The 5654-nt window shown below is 34.8% G+C and overlaps 1 long non-coding RNA gene across 2 annotated transcripts; it reads right to left on the bottom strand.

Moving 5' to 3' along the window:
• Nucleotides 1-813: 813 nt before the first annotated feature.
• LOC127162468 (uncharacterized) lies at nucleotides 814-3365 on the bottom strand. 2 transcript variants are annotated; one of them, XR_007827360.1, is made up of 5 exons: nucleotides 3232-3365; nucleotides 3009-3076; nucleotides 1392-1432; nucleotides 1184-1303; nucleotides 814-1091 (listed from the first exon to the last, which is right to left on the bottom strand). It is a non-coding gene; the product is annotated as an uncharacterized LOC127162468 (long non-coding RNA). The 2 variants fall into 2 exon arrangements; XR_007827359.1 differs by having other exon boundaries at nucleotides 814-1303.
• Nucleotides 3366-5654: the final 2289 nt, after the last annotated feature.

Genomic DNA, 5654 nt, shown 5'->3' with positions numbered 1-5654 from the left:
ATTTAATTCGGATTGTTCATATAGACAATATTCTTTCGTTGTCAAAGCTATTCCTGTAGCTTTGAAGAACTTAATTAAAGGTATAGTACAATATTCTTCTGTAACACCTACCCTGGTTAATTTGTTTATTAACAGTTATAAGTTCTTGGATGTTACATGTAATAATAAGGTTTTGAGATCACTAATTACAAAGAAATATTTCCCTCTGACACTATTAAAGTTAGAATTAGATGGAAGTTAGAATTAGGTAGCAAGGTCATTTCCCTTGCTACCTAAAATGAAAGAAGTACACTTCAAAAAAATCAATGACATTTACCCATGTAATGAATTTCTTAGAATGAGATTTAATTTAATAATAAAAAGGTATAAAACTATTTACAGTGTACACAATATGTAAACATCCGTTAGCCAGTAAAAGGCCTGAGCAGAGGGAAGTTATGATAAATATTTGAAGTATAAAATGTATAAAACTATGTACAATATACAATCTTTAAACATCCTTAAGCCTAAATAAAAGGATGATTTTAAAAACTTTTTAAATATAAAATGTATAAAGCTATTTACAGTATATACAATATACAATACTTAAAGAATCCTGTGCTCTGGATGTGTAACGAGGACGCTGAGGCGGCGTTTGAATCCAATTGCGGAAGTTTATTACAAATGACAGCACACATAAACGTGGAAACAGGCAGAGGGTCGATTACCAGAAAAGCAGTCCAACAGCATACAACACATAAACGTAATCCAAGCAGCAGAGAGATAAAGCAGGCAGTGGGTCAAATACCGTGAAGTCAGTCCAGAAACAGCAAACAATCCAATAGGGGTAATCCGTAAACTCAAGAGTCCATAAACAAAGCAAGGTAGCAACAGGTAATCCAACAGAGTAAATATAGAAACGCTCGGTAAGGCAGGTGAAACTGGCAATACTTCGCAAAGTATAGAGCACATGGTCAGTCTTTAAATAGTGTCAAACAGGAAGTAACAGTAGAAGCAGCAGAGGGAGCATGCAGGCAGTCCTAGGGTGAGGGCTCCCTCTGCTGGCTTGGCGTTACAGGATGATGCTGCAGACAAGCTAAAAATGATGCATTCTTCGCCAAAAAAAAAAAAGGAGAAATTTGTTCATTACCTTAAACTTCACACATGCTATCTTTTATCATTTGGTCTTTGCCAGACATTTCACCTTGTGACACAGCAAATACAGACTGATTGTTGCATAAGCGGTATAAGTCACATCAAACAGGAGCACTCCCAGTGAAAACACCATTGTCATGATATTCTGGAGGCATGTATGGTCTTGTGTCTGGAGGAAAGAAATTGTGTTTAATGTTTATAACACAAGCATGTTGATCTGAGTGAGCTACTCAAGCAAACCGGTGTGTAATACTTACCACAGAAGACTTGTAAGCTGAATTCTTCTTGATTGAGTTCCCTACACCCAAAGTCAATGAATTTGATCAGGATTTCCAGCTTGATGTTGCGATGGAAAATGCCACGATAACAGCAAAACTTAGCTGCATAAATGACGTGCCACATAATGTTTTGTGCTGTCTGAGGACACTGCCACTGCATTTCAGAAATGTTTTCATATCCATGCTTGGCATGGAGCACTTCATGACTATGAGGTAGAAGTCTGGTTCGTCCTGCCAGCCTAGCAATTTAATTATATGCTGACTGTTGCATTTTCTATTGACAGTGACTGCCAACGCAATCTCTAAAGGGGGAGGGTTTGAGATGAAAAAGCATAAAAAGAAAGAAAATGTGATAATTAGATTAAGGTAGTTTCCCATTTAAGGGCCTAAAAATTGTTTGTCAAAGGCGGTTTGCCTATTAAAGGGTTCATCGGATGCCCATTTTCCACAAGTTGATATGATTTTTTAGGGTTTTAATGAAAAGTCTCTAATATACTTTGATTAAAAATTCTCAATTGTTTTGTAAAACAAAACCCTTTTTACCTTGTCAAAATGAGCTCTGCAAAAATCATCTCATTCTAAGGGGTTGTTCCTTTAAATGCAAATGAGCTCTGCTCACCCCGCCCCTCTCTTCTCTCGTGGAATGACGAGTTTGTTTATTTTAGACACATTTAGCCGCGTTTAGCCGCTAAAATTCCTAACTACCACGTTATAAGGAAAGGCGATGGCAAAGATTCATAAAAAAAAGGCTTATACTCACTTCTGCTGTAAGTGAAGCTGGATCACAAATGATTCACGCGAACATAGACGGATATATGTAGATCAGGAGGCGCATTCCCTTCACAAACAAATGTAACATTAATCCACTGCATCTTCAGTGGCTCAGATGTCAGGAGTAAATGACGACCACTATGTTCATTATTACATCCAGCAACACAACACCTCAATCGCTCAATCGGAGATATTCTTGTCTAACTTACATCCCTGCTTTGGCATCAAAACAATTAAAGTTACTGAACTGTGACAGCTGGTCTGAGGTAAATGTCAATGTCGCTCATGTCAATCAACTATCGTGGGAGCGGCTCGATTTGAAAAAGGGGATATTATTTTTACAGATTAATTAAAAACCACTGCATGGATTTTTATCATTATAGGGTAGATTTGTACATACACTGCCAACACACATTAATGTTCAAACAACACGAAAAAGTGAACTTTGCATCCGATGACCCCTTTAAAAATAATTTTTGTCTATGATTAAACATTAATATAAGATAAGATGTTATTAATTGATTGAAAGGGAAGGGAATTGAGAGCACAGCATACAATGGTGAGATTTACGACAATTCACAGCCACCTAATTAACAAAACAAATAATTAACAAATAACGTGCACAGATGTGATTTCATTCCAGTCATAAATCCTGTAGAACAGACGTTTTGGGAAATTAAATTCCAAGCAGTAATTTAAAACCTAGTAAAGCATGTTTATAGTCAGTCTGACAGTTTAAACAGGTTGAGTTCTCTAAATAGTGAACATAAGATACATTAAAAGGACTCGAAGAACCCAAGAATTGTAAGTCAAATAAAAACATACCTTACACACTAAGCCAAATCCTCCTTTACCCAGTCTGTCACTGAATTTGTATTTCCAGAACATGTGATCTGTTTAAAGAGAAGTAAATGTACATGACATTAAGTAAAATTGCATTGTTTTATTTGTTGGAACAAACTGCAACAAAGCTACAGTAAATGGTCATTAAAATGATTTAAAAAAAAATAAATGTTACAGCTGTTTTGCATTATGGCAATTAACTTACCTTTATTCAGCTCTTAATCAGTGACAACATCTACTTTTGTCCCTGTCTGCTGCTGGACTCACTGCAGAGTCAATAACGCAGTCTATTTTGGGACTGACTCCACAGGCATTGTCTCCGTCTACTTTGGGACTCACTGCACAGGCAATGTCCCTGTCATTATGACACAGAACACAGTTTAAAATAGAATAACTGGCTGTGGGATTGTTTTTAAAGAAACAGGAGAACTTAACATGTTTCCTGAATATCTGCACAAATATTATGGTTTTATTATGCTTTATAAAAAAAAAGAAGAAGCATAAAATACCATAACGTAGTCATATTATCTTATCCTAAGTATGTCTCCGGTATGTTCCTTTTCCCACTACAGGTATCTGAAACCTCTCTCCTCCTTCTTGTTTTCTTTTCAAATCTTGCCTCACTACCACCAACTACCTCACCAACCACAACAGGCATCTCACCAACCTGATGAGCACGGTTCTAAGCTTGGGGTTTTTTTCTATAGAAAACACATTTGTTTCCTTAATTGACCCATTATTACACGGCTGTACTGTTAACACCATACTTTGTTACATACTATGTTTCATTTGTTCTGATTTATCCACAAGATTCTCTCACCTCAACTGGTGTGACTGTTACTGTCAATGCATTACTTATGATCAACTGAGACAATTCAAGTGTTTGTATTTCTGTTTTTTTCTTTTTTAAATTGCTGATTGTTTTTTTTTCTTGGTGTTAAACAAATCATTAAAACCATAAAATAAAACAAAATCAACAGTATTAGTAGGAGAGTTAAAAAAAAAAAAAAAGTAGTTTTTTAAACTACTTTCAGAAAATGAATAAAAAAATAACAATGACATTACAATAAATAATAAAAACAACTATAACATTACACTGTAGTGCAAAACAATAAACTGTAATCCAACATAAAAGTTTTTGTTTACATAATATATGAGGGTGTGCTGTGTATATTTATTATATATATTTAAATGCAAACACATGCATATGTATATATTTGAGAAAAATATGCATGTTTATATATTAAATATATTTCTATATAATATAAAATTTAATAATATAAATATATATACACATGTATATATTTTCAAACTGTATACTCTATCTGTGTGTATTTATATGTGCATAATAAATAAACATAGTACACACACATATAGCATGTAAACAAAAATGCGATTAACCGCGATTAATTGTTGGACAGCACTATTTTGTTCAGAAAATTGTCACTTAGTGACGGGAATTAAAAGACGTTACTTCTACAAATATAACATTACATTCAGAACATTGTAACCTAGTGACAAGAATTACAAAACATTACTTCTAAAAACAATAACGTTCAGAACATTGTGACTCATTGTCACTCAATGTAACTTTTGTCATTAATTAAACTCCATGCACTAAAATGTAAGCCCTTGGTTCCTAACAAAGTCTCTGGTGTTTTAAACTGTCCTGTTTTGTAGCACTGGATGCTCACACCTTTTGCAGACTTCACATTCTCTTGTTGATGCTAATTTACCCTTACTGATGAAGTGCCTCATTACAGCATTCACCTCCACTTTTGTCCATGGTCTTCTGAGTGTCTGCTTTCTTCTGCTAGAGACTAAAAACAAACAAGATGATAAATTGTTAGCATCACTGACTACCATTTTTAAGTTAAGTTGCCTTTTAACCAGAACTGTTTCCCTGGTTGATACAAAGATTTGTTTAATTAAGTAATGTTTACTTAAACTGAGCATGACTGTGTTTGTATTTAAGCCAACTCAAAATTAAACGGGATTGTATACCCATATGGCTACTTCAAATGTGAAACCATTTGACTTGCATAATTATACCTATTAAACCGTGTTGAGAACTAGGAAATTAGTTTTAAGTTTTTTTTTTCTTTAATCTAGGTCAGAGGTTGCCAACTGGCAGACTCCGGTCCGAATCCGGACCATGAGATGCATCCATGCGGACCGTGAAGGCTTTTACATAATGAAATAAATACCAAATGCTAATTTCTAATAAATCAAATTTATGTCAAGCACATCAAGCACTGCGCTGCGTGAAGACAAATTAAACTTTTAGTGAGTGAAAAACAATGCCATTTTCAAAAATTAGGAATGTTGACAGGTCCTTGAAAAGTCTTAAATGATACAAGAACGTTTTAATTATGATTTCGGGAGGTCTTAAACATGGGGACTGAAAGACAAGAACTGCTATTAAACTAAAAAAGGATATTTATTGAATAAATATGAGCGCTGCATGTTTCAATGGGCTGCTTTTTGTACTGCCGTTCCAAAAGCACCACCTGCTGGAAGAGAATAATTTTCCAATTTCAATCAGCCCATATGTTTGCTGTGGTCAAAGACAATGTGAAAATCAGCCCGTGTTTTTAAGAAGCAAACACGCAGAGTTGTAAATGTGAA

The sequence above is a fragment of the Labeo rohita genome, unplaced genomic scaffold (genome assembly GCF_022985175.1).
Source record: "Labeo rohita strain BAU-BD-2019 unplaced genomic scaffold, IGBB_LRoh.1.0 scaffold_941, whole genome shotgun sequence".
In the NCBI taxonomy this organism is placed as follows: Eukaryota; Metazoa; Chordata; class Actinopteri; order Cypriniformes; family Cyprinidae; genus Labeo; species Labeo rohita.
Note: the sequence above shows the minus strand (reverse complement) of the source record. Positions and strands in the feature narration are given on the sequence as shown.